Raw genomic sequence first — 17,984 nt, 5'->3', positions numbered from 1 at the left:
ATGTAGATAATGAGTAGTTGTTTTATTATACCTTGACTTTTCTACTCACTCTGTATACCTTGTTTGCCCTTCAATACTTCCTCTGGCTTTTTATCTATTTCGGCCTATGAATGCATCTGTGTGTCTAAATTAATCTCTCTCTCATTTCTGTCTTTGTTTTTTGGAATTTCTCTTGTTGGATTTCAGCCTACATTTGCATATGGTCTTTTCCCTCATTGTCCTGGTGTACTTTTGGTCTTATATTTTCACTTTGTTGCCTCCTTCCAGTTTCCTAACCCTTCCTACAAATTATGATGGCCAGAGAGCCTTCATGGAGAGACCATGATCCCAGTAGGGGTGGGAGCTAAAAAGCTCAAAAAGTTTCTACGATGATGCTTCTTTTCTATCATTTCCCACTATTTGTAACTGCGGTTTTTTGTTTTGTTTTTAATTAGTAGATCACTTCCTGGAAAATCAAAAGATAAATTCAAGAGCAAATTCATCTACTTTATGAAGTACAGAAGGATCAGAGTGAGTCCCTTTAAGTAGCATCTTCTAGTTTGTTTACAGATCATTAAATATTTAACTTAGTGAGAAACTAAAAGCTGAAATATTCCAAACCACTACTGATTAAATAGCACTCTTAAGACACATCTAAAATTAAAACAACAGCTAATTTTGAATGTTCGTGTTATCAGATAAAAAGTGAAATACTTGACTGTCTGGTTCAACAGGGGTACTTGGCAAAGTCCTGGTCTTGCCATTTTTGGCAACTAAGACCTGATGTTCAGCTCTTGGGTCCTCCTGAGATCTGTATTACTTCTACTAGGACCTCCCAAGGGCAAGGTACATCGGCTCCATTCTTGGCCTAGCTCCCCATCCGCTTTCGTATGTCACCTCTTCTCACTTGGCCTGTATGCAAAAGATCCAAGAAGGAGCTCATGATCAAGGATGAATATTTCTATAGTGGCTAAAAATAAAAAGAGTGTAATCAGTAATTCTAAATCTTATCTTGATAAAAATGTTAAAGATAATAGAAAAGGACACTCAAAACTATCTTTTGAACAAAAAAAAATCAGGAAGGGATAAAGACTTGATGGTGTAGGGTTGGGTAGTGGAGGGTTAAATGACTGTAAAAACAGAACTACTCAACAATGATTTCACCTTTGTCTTCTCTACCAAGGAGAATGATCTTCAAACCAGAAACAGCAGAACAAATATAGTTAAAAAGGAACAGATACCCCAGATAAGGGAAGTGATAGTGAGAAAACACTTAGCTGCCTTGAAGGTATTCAAGTCTCTGGCATTCTAGCAGAAGTACAGTTCTTCCTGGTGTGATTATGAAACTAGTCTTGGTAATTTTGGAAAACAAATGAAGAGTGACATATACACTCTGAATGAATACATATCCTGAGTATCATTTTTTCTCTCAGGGTAACTTTCAATTTTTTGGAAAAATTTCTGACATTAAAGAACTAAACTGAAATGTATTAGTATTCCATTCTCACATATTCATGACAGAAAAAAATTCATGAGCCAAAAAGAAAAAAAAAAAAACAACAGAAAAGAAAAACAGGGAGAAATTTATAAAACTAAATATGAATATCAGCATTAATAGTTCAACAAAGAAAGGAATTAAAATATTTTACTTAAGAAATCATAAGTGGATGATAAAGTGTATAGAAACTGAAAATTTACAAAGTGTTTAAAACCTGGAATCACTGACTGTTCAGAAACTACACAGATGGATCATGGGGTGTGGTGAAGAGCATAAAAGGGTTATGGATGAATCTCCATTGTCCTAGCTGCTCCCCATGCCACCCATTTCTAAGGAAAGTCTGACATTGATTAGATATTGAACCAGGCTAATGCCAGCAGCAGATCCAATGATGGCAACCTGCCTATGGGTAGATTCTTCCACTGGGTTCACAATTTTGATCTGTGCCCCCAGCTATCTGACCAATGTCATTGATTTTGTTGCCTTAATGTCTGATGAGCTAGCTGATCAAATCATTTGGAATGGTGCATTCAAGAGAAGTAGTCTGAGCAGATGCATCTGAACCTGCCCAATAGCTTTTCATCTCTCAAGAACTGGAATCAATGTCACTGAATCTGTTGTTGCCATGTGTCATGGGAAAATAAGACTGTTGCATTGCCAACTGGTGCAGCTTGGTCAAATCTGCCTGTGGGATGGCCTACTGTCCTTGAATGGTACAGGCTTCTAGAGGTCCCTTCAGGTCAGGATTGAGGCACATGGATTGGGTTGTATGAGGAAAACACACACTGCTGTTGCCTGTGCTATATCTGTCCTATCTACCAAAGATGACTGGAGAACTCTGGAGAACTGGAGACGTGGGCCCGTATGAGATGGTCATGCCCTTTATGAGGGACTAAGAGAGAGTCTCCAGCATGACCATGCAGATCTGTTTGACATACTCAGTGATGGATTACAGAACGCCAGGATTAGTGATGGCCTGCTAAATTGAGCTGGGGAGCTTATTCCCTGCCACCTTGACCTGAGGTTCTGTACTCTTTTGTGTTTTCAATGAGAGTGCCACACTGTCTAGTAGGGACAGAGCTCTTGTCTGGGAATGTAAGTAAGGTGGTAGGTAAAGCCTCAGGGTGACTAGGGGCCCTGTACCATTGTTCACTGCTGAGTTGCTAATGTCCTCTTCTCATTGTCAATGATCGTAACAGAGGTTTTGAAGATGGCATTTGTAGGTCTAGTCAAAATGATAATTCTCAGGACAATTTCCTTTGGAGATGTTGATATATGCACCATTCTCCTTGAGCATCTTCTTAACTGATTTTCCTTTCTTTCTGATGATACTACCAACATTCTTTCCATGCTTTAGTAGCTGGATGGGGAGAGTGACATTAATCCACCTTGAATCATACCAGTGTCCATGTCTAACAGTGTTCCGGGGAGCTGGACTTTGAGTGGTTACAGCAGGTGCAAGGCAACTGGGGGGAAAAGAAGAGTAGGCAGGATGGGGAAGGGCAGGAGGCTAGGGGCAGAAACATAGGAGTGGGCAGGAAGGTTACCCAGGACTGCAGTGGGCAGGCAGAGGTTGAAGGGGTGTTGGAGGAAGAGGAGGAGGAGAAAGGGGTAAAAACCTCAGAACAGGAGAGGGTGCAGGCTGAAGGTGCTCTGGCCTCTGCCTCTGCTGGTCTGGAATGTCCTGATTATTAATAAGGGAAGAAGGTGGAGTTTAGATAGTAATGACTTGTGAATTTGGAGTCAAGATTCAGGAAGAGATGTAAGGAGATGGTACCAGCACTGACTTAGAAAGCAATTTATTTCTCTTTTTCTATGTAAGTATTTAGATAACTAGTCAATGTGCCATTATTACATTATTGATTCAGGCACTCCTAAATACACAGATGTTAAGCACTTACCTGACTCTGAGGCTAGGCACAGGAGATCAGAGACAATCAGATCCTGACTTTGACCTCACGACCTCTCAGTGTATTTGGGAACACAAAAAAATTGAGAAAGGAGGAACAGTCCTGGGTGAATAGACAATGAGTTTAGGTTTTGAGTATGGTGGTTTTGAGGAGCCATGGGTCTTCAAGTTGAAATATCTAATAATAGTTGTAATTTGGAGATTTCTGAAGTTTCAGACAGAGCTCTTCTCTTGGAATGTAGGTAAGGTGGTAGGTAAAGCCAAGATCATGGGTAAAAAGAAATGAAGGCGAATGATAGGAAAGGCTTGAATGGCAGGTATCACCGGAGGAGCCTGTTACTGTGACTGAGGACAGAATCAGGACAAAGGTAGGTGAAGGTCCCTTCAACGGTGCTTTTTGGAAACCAAGGGTGAGACTTTCACAATAGAAAGGATACAGAGGCTAGAAAGATGAAATTTGCAGAGTCCACTACTTCCAGAATTAGCTTATTAATGATAGTAGCAAGGATATTTTAGTGGAGTGGTGGGACTAGAAACCGGTTCCAGTAAGCTAAAGAGTGATGATATACAAGAATGCAGAGAGCGAATGGAGATATTTATCAGTTTGACTACTGAGAAAGAAAAGTAGCTCTGAGCAGTCTGTAGACTACAAGGTTCATTCGGATTTTAAAGGTCCAAGTAAACATGAGCCTGAGGCTGGTTATGCCCACACTCATAAGGGATATTGTTCAAAAGGCATGTTTTACTTTATGGTAACTACACTATGATTCTACAAAGGATTATAGATTTTACAATGTGACCCCTCTATATTTTCTTCATCCAGTGTTCTCCAGTTCATGATGTAAAGAGTGAGGTTTAGTCAATTAGATATCTGCAGTATTTTAATGCCAGTGTGAACTCCTGACAAACAATTTGCAATCTGTCTTTGTCCTGTCCTTCTTTTCATTAAATAACGTAAACCATCTTTCTCCATGTTCACTGTGTTGATGAGAAATCAGAGTCTGTTCATCAGAGTGATTTGTCCTAGGTCCTGGTTCATATAAACCACATTTGTTTAGCTAATTATAACTTAATCTTCACTTTAGTTTGACACTGCGAAGGTTAGGATGGCATATGGGGGTATATGAAAAGCTTTTTAACTTTTTCTGGAATGATAAATCTTGGGCATTTTCTGATAGATTAGGCAAATACAGATGCCATTCATTGAACACTTAAGCATTGTGCTGTGTGCTTTATTTACATTGTCATATTTAATCTTCATTACCATTCACAGAGGTGGGGATTATCATTCCCAGTTTATAGATTAAAACATTGCGGGTTTAGAGAGGGTAAATCATATGACCTCAGTACAAGGAGAGGAAGGGGCACAGCAGGGGTCCACATTCAGATTTCTTTGGTTATAAAGCCCTATTTGCACTCAATATGCAGCATAGAGGTTCTTAAACTTCAGTTTGCAAGACAAAACCCAGATTGCTGGGCCTAGCCTCAGAACTTGTGATTTAATTGGTTTGGAGCATGGCCTGGGAATTGTGCACATCTAACCGGTTCTGAAGAATCTGCGCTGTTAGTCATCTGAGTAGCACACTTTGAGAACTACTGGAACTCAGTTAGAGATGTAAATTCTTGAGTTCCAATAATTTCTGCTTTAACAAGCCTCTAAGGTGATTCTCATTTATACTGAAGTCTGAGAATCCTTGTCTTTGTTAAGCAAAAAGCTGGTAGAGAAGAGGAGGTAGAAAACAAAGGAGAGGGAAAAGATTATGCAGTAAAGGCCCAGAGGAGGTAGGAAGTGCTGGGTTTCATGGCACAAGTGGACCTTGGCAGATAGAAGAACTCAAACTCCAAGGTGGTGGTGGTGGTGTGGAAGGTGACACAGTGGTAAAACCTGACTCTCTGCAAGACCATCCAAATGGGAAGGTTCCAAGTTTATGTCCAAAGACTTCCCTAAGTACACTTGCCAAGCATATGCTCATAATCTGGGAGTGGCTGACGCTGGGGTAGAGCATAGCATCAGGTCTCTGTGGGAGTGTTTCTTTGTCTTTCTGTGTCTCTCTCATGGGAGAAAGAAAGAAACTTAAAAGGCACAATCCATTACAAGTAAATAAATTTAACTAAATAAAAACTATTTAAAAATAACAAACTGGAAGATGAGAGGCGGAGGTTAGGAGAAGGAGCTGAGTGTGTATAAGTCTGTGAAAGAGGACTGAAGAGTGGAAAATCAAGGGCACTACTATAGCTTTTAGTGTTCCTGCATTTTAGTAAAACATGTGAGGATACTGATACCTCTGTAGATGCCCTTGCAGGAAGGTGGAGAAATGGGGACTCACTGGGAGTGTATTAAGTGCTTTTGAGGCCAGCTGTCTCCTAGAGGACCTTTTTAGGAATGTGCCACAGGGCTCTGTCGAACTTTTAATCAACCAGTGGCAAAGCCTCAGAAGCACACTCATCAAATCTGAGGATGACATGGAGCTGGGAGCAACAACTAATTACTCGGATAGCAGAGTCAAGATTCAAAAAGATAGTGACAGGCCAGACTGATGGGGCAAAAGAAACAAAAGGAAATTTAATAGGTATAAATATAACCTCCTGCATTTAAGTTTTAACAAATATCAACCTTATCAGTAGAAGGAAATTCAGGAACCTGAGGCCAGTAGCTCAGGCAGCTCAGCATTGTATTAGCTTTATGGCTGCCTGGCTTAGCCCTTAAATCTGGGTTGAATGACAAAACTGATGCCCTGTTCCTTGTGCCAGATTGTTTCTTTATAAATTGCCTCTGGTAACTTGTCCATCTTTTGTCCCTTGCCCATGCTTCTGACTTGTCTGTCTAAGTTTCTCTGGAGTTAAGGTCAGTTAGGGACTTACTCTGTAAGTCCTCCCTGGGCCTGCCATCTTGACCTGAACTCCAGTGCCACATCTATCTATGATTCCTAATGATATCCATGCTACCTGACCTCCCAGACACTCACCTTCTCTTTCCAAGTCTTGGTGTCTGACCCATCTGAGGCACTGTGGCTGTTACCAGAACTGCCTAGGCTCCTATCACCACTTGACAGTGTTGCTGACACCACCTGCTTGCTTGATTCTACTTCCTCCTGTGTTCTACTATCTGGTTCACCCCACCTCCACAGGAAATAAATAACTGTAGGGATTTTTAATGAATTTGCAGAATTTGCAGAGCTTTAGTTTCAATTTGTGTTTAATTGCTCACACAAAATAAAATCATGCCCTCACATTGCCCTGTAAAATTTATGAAGTACTTTCATGTAGGTTTTCCTTCATTTAAATTTGACCATAATCTTGCAGATAGGTTTTGGAATCTTCGTTTTATAGCTGAGGAAATTGAACTACAGGATGGTGAAATAACTTGCCTAAAGCCACACAGCTACTAATTAGTAGATCTGGAATGAAAACCCAGGCCTTCTGATGCCAGTTACCCCGTTAGAGCTGCACCTGTTTATCAATTCATATGAAAATCTGAGTTTTCTTTTAATAGCGTTTACTAAAGATACATATATAGTGAAAGTGTCAACAGATAATGACTCCAGTGCATTAAGATACTGTACAGCTATGAGAAGGGATTATTAAATGTAATATATAAGGGTTTAACATTTTTCTTTGTTAAACGTATCAGCGACATCACCACTTACATTCTCTAAGTAACTTAAATATAGATATCTGTCTTAAGGGACATAAGAAACACAACTTAGTCCAATGTTGAGACATCATCCTTGTTCCTAGCAGCCTTGTCTGTGCCTCTGTTAGCTCGTGTTTGGATTTCAGTCTTCAAAGTTGGCTGGTTCCATTTTCTGTGTTCACCCTGCATCAAACTATGAGATGATTCTTTCTTTCTTTTTTTTTTTTTTAGAGAGATTTTTGCTATAGGGTGCATGTGCTTGCTGGAGAGATGGAGAGAGACAGAAAGCAAGAAATCACCACCTGGGGGAGGAACACACTGAAATCCCTTCTCCTGCATTGTCCTGTCAGGATTTGTGCATGCATGCATACGTGCATGAGTTTTAAGCTGCCAGGTCTGGAACTCAAACTCTACTACGTGGGAGTCCAGCAACATAACCATCATGCCATTATGCCATCTGCTAGTCCTGAGATGATTCTTTCTTAAACATTATCCACACTTTGGATTAAAGGCTTTTATTGAATTCATCTTGCTTGCAATATCAAGTTTAAACTCCTTGCCTGGCTCTCAGTCAGTGTCCTTCATAATTTGACCATATGCTTCTGTTAAATCTCTTTCTCACAAACTAGTCTCCTCCATGTTTTTTTTTTTTTTAATTAAAAAAAATCTTTAATTTTAAAAATTTTGTTAGAGGGTGTGTGCACTGACTGAAGAGAGGTAGACAGACAGAGAGTGAGAGAGAGAGAGAGAGAAAAGGAAAGTGAGAAAGCACTAATCCCCTCCATAGAGGATGGTCGCACTGCAATCCTTTCTCCTACATTTCTCGTTTTCAGGATTTTGGATGTGCACACACACTCACCTGATATGTTTTTCAAGTCCCTGAATCCAGAACTCGAACCATGCAGTAAGCCATGTGGGACACAGTTGTCTTAACCACCACACCACCTGCCGTTCTCCTCACTCTGTTGTAGCCATGCTGCTTACTGTTCATGTTCCCTGAAACCCCCAGGTCTAATTTACTTCTCCACACATTTTTAAATCTACCATACGCAGCATACTCTGCTCAGCTCTGTATTCTTTTTTTTTGGAGAGATTTTCACTGTAGGGCGCGTGCGCTCGCCAGACAGACAGAGAGAGACATAGAGACAGAAAGTGAGAAATCACCCCCCAGGGGGGATGGTCACGCCGCAATCTCTTCTCCTCCATTCTCCTCTCGGGATCTTGGGCACGCACGCACACGCGCATGGCGTGAGTTTTAAGCCACTGGGTCCGGGACACGAACCGCGGTCGACTACGTGGGAATCCAGCAACATAGCCATTACGCTAACTGCTGGTTCCCAGCTCTGTATTCTTGAGAGAGTATTACGGTGAGTTATTTAGGAAGAAGAAGCATTTGCCACCTAAAACAAGCAATTGTAGTTGAAAGTCAGATTCTGAAGCATGAACTGAGAATATTTCCTTGGAAAGAACACAGATTGGGAGATTAAAACCAACTCTCATAATAATTCTACTAAAAATAGAGAAGAGGATGTTATTTGAAACTTATAAAAAATTGTGACTTTATAGCAATCATGGAGTTTTCATTTTATATCTATTATAGAAGAGACATTAGGGTCAATTGTTTCTGATGAGAAATATAGTGTGGTGTCATGTTTGAGTGTCAAAATCTCATCTTTTACATTCACCCATTTGTTAACTCGGGCCAATTTTTCCACCTCTCCACCTTCATCTCCCTCATCTCTAGGGTGGAAATAATACATATCTAGATACATGGGTGTTGAAAAGACTAATGACTGGAATGAATTACATAAATGTGTATAAGACTTACTGCATAGTGTGCTACTTAAGAAAGGGAATTATTATTATCCACAAGACATATTCATCTTGAATGTTATGTATTTGGCTGCGAGTTCTCTGGCTCTTGGGTGCCCACGCATGTGCCCTATTAGGGATCTGAACCCACTGTCTGCCATATAGCTTGCAGTCTTGCAGGACATTGTGTAACCACTGTGCCATAGTGGCTAGGCCAAGACCAACTTATCTTCTGCTTTTGTTTTTGGCATGTTGTACTCCAGCCTCAAACTGTTACTTCCTTGTACCAGGGCTGCTGTGCAGAAAAAATTTAGAGATGTGTCTAGACACTCTTTCAGCCCTTGGCTTTCCCTGTCTGCAGGCCCTACAGATGCCATCAGGTCTTTTGTCATGCCAAGTACCTGGCTTAGTGCCCCTGAAGAGGAGCCTCCTCCTCCAAGAGAGAAACTCTGGGAAAGCGATTGGGTGGGTTGTCAGGTCTGTGATATGCTCTCTGGGATGCAGAGACCCCTGGGTTTGACGTACGTTCTTTAGGAGTGTTAAGAGATTTTCAAATGATGCTTAATTTCTGGAACCTGCTGTGGAGTTTCTGAAATCAGGGCATGCTTGGTGTGGCCGTGGGCCAGAGAGAGGGGCCACGCTGCCAAACAACAGTAACTGCAGAAGCCTTTACTGAGGACTCAGCCTGTTCCTGGGGCTTACTGACTCCTTGCTTTCAGACTTCTGGCTTCAGAACTGTGCCGCAATGAATTTCTGTTTTGTTATGCCACCAAGTTTGGATTAATTTGTTACAGCAGCCATGGGAAATTAATACAGTGTCACATCCATCTGGCTAGAGATCGGGCTCCCAGAATACCCCTGAATGAATGCCATTGATTTTATACATGGGAGTGAACACTTCACATAATTAAGGAGTGGCACAGAATGATGGAATTTTGAAATAAAAGATCTTAGAGATAATCCAGTTGCTTTGTACATCAAGAAATCTGCTTGATATTGACAGATCAAGTCCTAGCTAAGGATAAGTGAAGATGGAAGCTGTGTCTCTGCACTTCTAGGTCAGCATCTTTCTTCTACCCTATGCCGCCTCCTGGTCGGGGCAAAGCCTGTGTCTGACACATTTGTGTTTTATACATTCATCTGTCAGTTACGTACTGACCCCAAACTAGGGATACTCCTCTAGGTACTAAAAATATGAGACAAATATATTTCTTTATTTTATACTCTATTTTAATGTATAAGGAGACTTCTAAAAATTTTCAGCAAAATGGAATTAAAGTATGAGTGTATTGGTGCAAAAATATTTTGAAATCTATGCATAGTTCTTTCATAATAAGCATTTTCCACAAACTTTGTGAGGTGTCCATATATGACAAAGAGGTAGCTAGGAGGAGAAAGCAAACAACAAAAGCAACATTTAAAAATGGAATGAAGAGTCAATTCAACTTCGAGCATAACTGCCTGCATAGTGTAGGTGCTCAGATATTTACTGCTATTTGTTGCCTTAAGTTCTTCCCTTCTACCCTAAAAGTCCTGAGCAAGCTCCAAGATCGTTTTCAACTCTAGGAAGCTGTGCCCGACAGCTACAGGATCCTAACAACATTTCTTTGATGGATGACTGTGGTTTCTTGAGAATGATCTCCTTTAAAACAATATTTATATTATGACTCAAAAATGTAGCACTAGCATTTTAAAGTCCAAAGACAGATGTAGCCTCTTTGGATCCACCCATTATATCAACAATTATTAAATTCATAATATGGAAATCATACCACACACAATCTTGGCTAAGATTATATGCTTAACCAGACTGCAAATCAACTAGCAATGTTCTGAATCATCTGTTCCTAGGCATTGCACTTGATTTTAAGTTTTATACAGAGATTAAATACTCTCTCACATATTACATTTTATATTTGAGTCATTCTTAACAAACTTTGGTTATGCTGGTGTCTTGCAAACTGAATACTAAATATTCCAGCTTTCTTAACACTCCTAACAAAGTTGTCAGTTAACCTACTTATACTGTCATTATTACACTCCACTGTTTTACTGTTTTTTTTTAAGAGCAGTTATATTTGTAGTTCTTTTTAAAAAAATTTATTTATGTATTTATTTCTTCCTTGAGTACATGTGAGAGTGAGAGGCAGTACCCCAATGGGATCTTGATTCCATGATCCACCCACAGCTTCTGCCAATCCCCAGTCATGGGCTTGTGTTTGCTCAATATACTTGGGAAGGTCTCCAGTCACAAAACTGGAACCTTCCCAGGTGGATGGGCTTCATAGAACATTGTGTTTTACTGTGACACTATCTGACACCCTGGTATATTATTTGTTCTAATATTTTACAGAATACCATGGGCCAGGCGGTGGTGAAAGTATGCCCACATGAAGGGGGTACTGGATTAGGATCCCAGGATCTTGTGGAGCATGCCAGTTATGAATCCAAACCCATGATTTTAGTTGCCTAAAATTGGGGGTGTGGATTCTGATGTGAGGACTCTGTTGGGGGTTTCTGTCTCTCTGTCTCTATCCCTCTTTTTGTATCTTTTTCTTGGAAAAAAGAATTTAAAAAAAGAATGAAAAAGAACTTCAGTTTAGTTCAATAAAAGGTCAGTAAAATTACTCAGACAGGGAGATATGGTAAGATCTGGTAAAATGTGACACGCTGTGAGGCTGACTCACATGAGAAATTTCTAAGGCTCTCTCTGAGTACCCGAGGCACATGTGTGCCCATGATCTGAGACTGGCTGAAGTTGGGGGTTGATCATGTTGCGGGTACAGTCTTTCTCTCTGTCCTCCTCTCTCTGTGTTTCTCTATGTTGTGATCCTCCTGCCTCAGCTTCCCATCTGCGACTACCATGATACCCAGCTCTTTCTTAGACAGGATTTTGTTGTTTCCTGTGCTAGCCTTTAGCTCACAATTTTCCTGCCTCAGCCTCCTGGGTAACTGGAATTATAGGCACACAGCCTGGCACCTAGCCTTTAAGTTGGACTGAGAATTGAACCTGGGCCTCCCGTGTGGCCCCAGCCTGTGGAGCACAACATCTCAGACATGTGCACCGCAATGCATAGCCTCCCTAGGCTCCTAATAGGCATACCTGCTGCCTCACCCAGTGACTGGCACATAGGAGATGCCTAATAAAAATGTCTGCAAATGAGAATAGATAGTGACACTCATAGAAGGTGACACCTACATAGACCCCCATAGGAAGTAGCTTACACACATTTACAAATACAATATGTTCCTTTATCCTAATGCAGCAGACATATTTTCTTCCTTTGCCACCATCTGGTTTTTAACTCTGGGTGGGTGGGGAACAGAAACAGGAATATGTCACAAATTAATTTTGTAGCCTCCTATCTTCTCTTCAGTGTCAAGGAAATAATTTGGGTGCCCTCCCACCTGCTGATTTAGTGGCCCTTTAAGTCTTTCAATTCCCTGGTAAGAGTCACTTCAACTATGTTCATGGGCTGGGATAGAAATAAAAATTGTTAATGTTTATTGAGTGTATATAATGTACCAGGCATTATATCATGTTTTACCTATTTTATCTCATTTAACTTTCACAACAAACAGAAGAGGTGAGCACTATCATTACTTTGACTATTTTATAAAAGAAGAAACGCGCTTAGAAAGTTGAATGGATTGGCTCAAAATCAGATCATTAAAATTCGGCAAGGTGTGGTCCTGAAGCCAGTATGACCATGGCAATTCATGTTCTTATTTAATGGGTATCACAGGCATGGATGGTTGCCCATGATCTTAAAACCAGAGAAGTTTGTCTCTCTCAATTTTTCTCTAGCTTTAAGAAGTCAGGAGCTGGTTGGATGTTATTAGATACCAGGGATAGCAGTAGATATGTGTATAAATACTGTCCCTATTTCATTCAGTTTGGCTATATGCTCTTACTCTTTTATTAAGTTTATTTCTATATTTCTTCAGAGAGAAAGAAAGAGAGGTACCAACAACAGTCTTTTCAAATTGTGACCCAGCCCCTTCCTCAGCCAGCTCAGATTATAGCCATGCTCATGGGCCTGCTGTGCACAAGATAGGCTTTAGGGCGTGAGCCCAAGACCTTCCTAAGCGGATCCAGCATCACAGTGTTCCTGCTGTGCCGCTGGCCAGGTCCAATTTTGCTCTTAAGGGAAAAAAATGAGATAGATGAATTCTGTTATAGTTTTAGCCCACTTTTTTTGCTAATAAAAGCAAAAAAGAAACTGTGATTTATAAAAACAGTATTATTTAGTTCACAGCTTTGAGGTCCAGGGCAACTGGTGGGTGTCTTGCAGAATTCCAATCACATCATGATAGCAAGAGCAGAACAGAATGGCTGTCCATAGTTCTCTCTGTTTGGGATTCCTCCTTTTTCCTTGTAATAAGTTTCCTTTACATATCTTCACAACCAAATCTCACAAGAAGATCTTCACGGGAGTATTGAATTCAACTACTTGGATTCAACTACTTTTTACTTTGCTGTGTGGCTAAAATGCACTTACCACAATTTAGAAGACAGTATCTGAAGTTCAAGGAAATATAACACAGCTAGTATTTGAAAAATGAAATCAAAGCCTATATCTTAGTTCAGCATTTTGGCTCCTTCTCTTTCCTCTTCTTCAAGGAGTGTAGTTATTTAGAGAATGAAGAAAAAACTGGAGCCAGGTAGACTTTACACATTCAGGTGAAATAGGACCAGTAGCATGCCATCAGATGACAAAAAAGTTGTGGAAAAAGCAATCCTGAAACTAATTAGGAAAGAGCAACTTATGGCAGACAAATGCTCTTGATGAGAACAGAAACAAAATCTGGGTAACATAAAAATCATCAGCCCTAATGCATTGGGTAATTGTTTAGACAGTTAAGATTTGGAGAGTAGATAACAGAAAGACAGACCGGAAACCAACTGAAGTAGGCACGCAAAAGCTGGGCAGTAGTTGACAGCAAAGAGGAAGTGAAATCAGTAGAACTTCAAGCAATTGCTTTTGGGGGGGGTGAATAAAAAATTGGAATTTGATGTTGATATGGCAGTTAGAGCTTGAAGAAACAAGAGTCCATAGAAAAGTGAGATGCAGGACCAGCAGATTGTTACGTCCCTGGACTCCCATGTAGTCAGCTGTGGTTCAAGTCTTGGGCCCGGCAACTTAAAACTCACCATGGGGGGTGATTTTTTTTGTTTTCTGTTTCTCTGTCTCTTTAGCCAGCGTGAGCACCCTACAGCAAAAACCTCTCTTAAAAGAGAAAAAAAAAAAGAAATAAAGAAAAAAAAGGGGGTGCAGAGACCTGAACCCAGCACTTGAGGTATTTGCCAATATAGATGTCCAAAGCAAGAGGCTAAGAAGCTAAGCAAGAAGTGACTGAAAGTAGGGAGAAATTTTATGCAGTCTCATATGCTAGACAGACAAAGATTGGAATTCAGAAATGGAGAAGGAGGAAGGGCCTAAAGTAACAATTTTAGATATTGAATTTATAAGATTTTTAGATAAAGGAGATTAACATAATCAATCAAATAGATGACAACATGGAGAAATTTACTAGAAAATTAGAATTGTTAAAAAATTGTTCTATTTAATGCTAAGTAAAATAAACCAGATTATGAAAGACAAACATTGCATATCCCTGCTCAATATATCACAAATGTCTGCACTGTAAGGCAGAAATTGAAAGACTTGAAGACGTAATAGTAGAGATGGGAAGTGTAGCTATCAAAAACTGTATGAGAAGGGGGTGGATAGTAGAAGGTGGGTGGGAACAGCTCAGGAGAGAAGCATTTAACAGACACAAGAATATAAGGTTCTTTGTTGAAAATGATGTATATGGTAATATCCTTGATTTGATTATCACACACTGCAAACATCTTTGAAAAATTATATTATATGCCATAAAGCTGTACAATTAAATGTAAAGAAAGTAAATCAAATATAATTTTGAGTGAAATATTATAATAATTGATAGGGATGATAAATATGAAATTATTTGATATTTTACTTAGGGTATAAATTATCTTTATTTTGTTCCTGACACAATAAGTATTTTATAAAATCATCTTCATTGTCTCATATTTCATTGATGATTAAAGTTTGTAAAAAGAAATCAGAAAGAAGGCTGCCCCTGTATTCTAGTGGTTAAGGGAGTCAAATTCCATCTGGCCAACTCAGTTTAAGTCCAAGTCCTGGTGGCTTGAAAGACATGCTAGGTGCATGAAGCATGTGTGCCCCAAGTCATGACAGGATGGAGAAATGGAAGTGAAGAGATTGTGGCATGATCATACCCTATTAGGGGGTTATTTCTTCTTCTTCCACTTTTTCTCTACCTGGTTCTCTCTGGGGAGCACACACACACACACACACACACACACACACACACACACCTTCTGACAATGAAAAATAAATGAAATGGAAATTCTGGGTAAGAAAATATAATAAATAAAATTACTAGAATTGAATAACTCAGATGGGTTTAAGAGGAGATTGAACATAGCTGAAGAAAGGACCAATAAATTGGAATGTGACCAGTTGCAAATATCTAGATTGAAGTGTAAAAAGTAAAAGTAATGAAAAGTATAGAAAATGTGTATAAAGTATGGTATAACAGGTGTAATTGGAGCACTAGAAAGGTAGGGGAGTGAAGTAACATCTGCTTCAATGTAAGACGCATTAATGGCTGAATCTGTTCAAAAATCAATGAAAGACATCAAGTCAAAAATAAGAAGGATGCTCAACCAAAAGTGGGATAAGTACAAAAGAACCACAGATTGATACCTCACAGGACAAATAACAAGGACCAAAATAATAGAGAACTGCTATATGCATCCAGAAGGGGAAAAAAGAACCATTATTTTTAAAAGAGTAATAACATGACTGACAGCTGGGTTCTTAACACACATATCAGAAGCTGAAAGAAAATATCTGCAAACATAGAATTCTATATCTAGCAGAAACAGCCTTCATAAATAAGGATGAAATAAAATATTTACAGACAAAATAAAGGAAATCAGCACCAGCAGGATAAAAAGAACAAAAGAAATAGTAACTAAAGAGTTTTTCATGCGGAAAGGATGCCAGCAGAAACAAAACAGTGTAATAAACAAAACAAAACAGAAAAAGAGGAAGAAGCGCAACAGAAACGGTAAAAACTCAACTCTGTTACAGTATTTTTCTAAAAATCAAATGATGTAAAATCACATAATGTAAACTATAAATCTAAGAAGAAAAATGATTTTAGGTACACAGCACTCAAAAATTTCATTTCTGACACAGAAAATTAGATAAAGACAACAAAAATTATATAGCAAGTTTTACACACATTAAGTGGTTAAGAAATACATAAATTTAACAATAAAAATGGCATTTTTTCCTTGAGAAAGAGCTTTTTTTGGTGTGAATTCATATGAAGTGGCAAAAGAAAGTTATCTGAAATTGGACAGAAAATTGTAATACCAGATGCCTATGGGTGTCGAATAGAACACACATAGCGAAATGAGATAGTTGATAGATGTTTGAAAAGAATGCATGCATGTTTGGTGTATTTCTATGTTGCTCAGTAGAATGTGGTGTTTTTTGCATCTGTCTGTGTTTTTCATGAATAAAATTGAGCAAAAGCAAATATAAAGTTTATGATATACTTAAATCATTCTTAAACAATTACAAAATTAAAGTTAGGTAAGAGGAATAAGTCTTAGAACCTCCTTCTGGAGGTTCTAAAAGAGAATCTGTTCCTTGCCTTTTGCAGCTTCTAGAGGCAGCCTGTATTCTTTGGCTTGTGGCCCCATTTCAGCAATCATATCACTCTTACCTGTGTTTCACTTCTTATCTTTTTTTCTCTGATACTCCTAACTAGTATACATGGAACACTGCCTTTAACAATGACAGCATTCATATTATTTTCAAGTATAAAATCACTTACAAAATCGGAGCATATAATGTTATGTGAGAATATAAGTCTTAGCACAATTTAAAGGATTGAAATAATTGAAAGTACAGTGTCTGATCATATTGTAAATAAGTTTGAAATCAATAATAAAAATGTAGCTGAAAAATCTTTTGAGTGTTTGTAAATAACTCTCAGGTTAAGGAGGACAAAGTAATGATGATTAAACTATTTTAAATTGGATGATTCTGAAAATTTGACATACGGCAATTGGTGAGAAGCAACTAAACCTATATTAAGAGGCAAATTTATGCCCCAAAATTGTTTATTACAGAAGAAGAAAATAAAGAAAAGCTGAAAACCAATGATCTATGTATCCATTACAAAAAGTACAAAATAGGAACCAGCAGTTAGCGTAATGGCTATGTTGCTGGACTCCCACATAGTCGACCGTGGTTCGTGCCCCGGACCCGGTGGCTTAAAACTCACGTGCGTGCCCAAGATCCTGAGAGGAGAATGGAGGAGAAGGGATTGCGGCGTGACCATCCCCCCGGGTGGTGATTTCTCGCTTTCTGTCTCTATGTCTCTGTCTGTCTGGAGAGCGCACGCGCCCTATAGCGAAAACCTCTCCAAAAAAAAAAAGTTACAAAATAAAAAAAAAAAACATAAAAGAAGTAGAAAGATTAAAATAATAAAGATAAGAACTTAATAAAAAATAATAAAAATGTAGCTGAAAAATCTTTTGAGTGTTTGTAAATAACTCTCAGGTTAAGGAGGACAAAGTAATGATGATTAAACTATTTTAAATTGGATGATTCTGAAAATTTGACATACGGCAATTGGTGAGAAGCAACTAAACCTATATTAAGAGGCAAATTTATGCCCCAAAATTGTTTATTACAGAAGAAGAAAATAAAGAAAAGCTGAAAACCAATGATCTATGTATCCATTACAAAAAGTACAAAATAGGAACCAGCAGTTAGCGTAATGGCTATGTTGCTGGACTCCCACATAGTCGACCGTGGTTCGTGCCCCGGACCCGGTGGCTTAAAACTCACGTGCGTGCCCAAGATCCTGAGAGGAGAATGGAGGAGAAGGGATTGCGGCGTGACCATCCCCCCGGGTGGTGATTTCTCGCTTTCTGTCTCTATGTCTCTGTCTGTCTGGAGAGCGCACGCGCCCTATAGCGAAAACCTCTCCAAAAAAAAAAAAGTTACAAAATAAAAAAAAAAAAAAACATAAAAGAAGTAGAAAGATTAAAATAATAAAGATAAGAACTTAAT

General features: G+C 39.1%; 1 pseudogene; it reads right to left on the bottom strand.

Annotated features, from left to right (window-relative positions):
- Positions 1–1,780: 1,780 nt before the first annotated feature.
- LOC102496759 (poly(rC)-binding protein 2-like) lies at positions 1,781–2,887 on the bottom strand (annotated as a pseudogene).
- Positions 2,888–17,984: the final 15,097 nt, after the last annotated feature.

The sequence above is a fragment of the Tupaia chinensis genome, unplaced genomic scaffold, assembly GCF_000334495.1.
Source record: "Tupaia chinensis unplaced genomic scaffold, TupChi_1.0 Scaffold000563_1, whole genome shotgun sequence".
Lineage (NCBI taxonomy): Eukaryota > Metazoa > Chordata > Mammalia > Scandentia > Tupaiidae > Tupaia > Tupaia belangeri.
The sequence above is the reverse complement of the archived record's forward strand: the minus strand, read 5'-3'. Positions and strand labels throughout refer to the sequence as shown.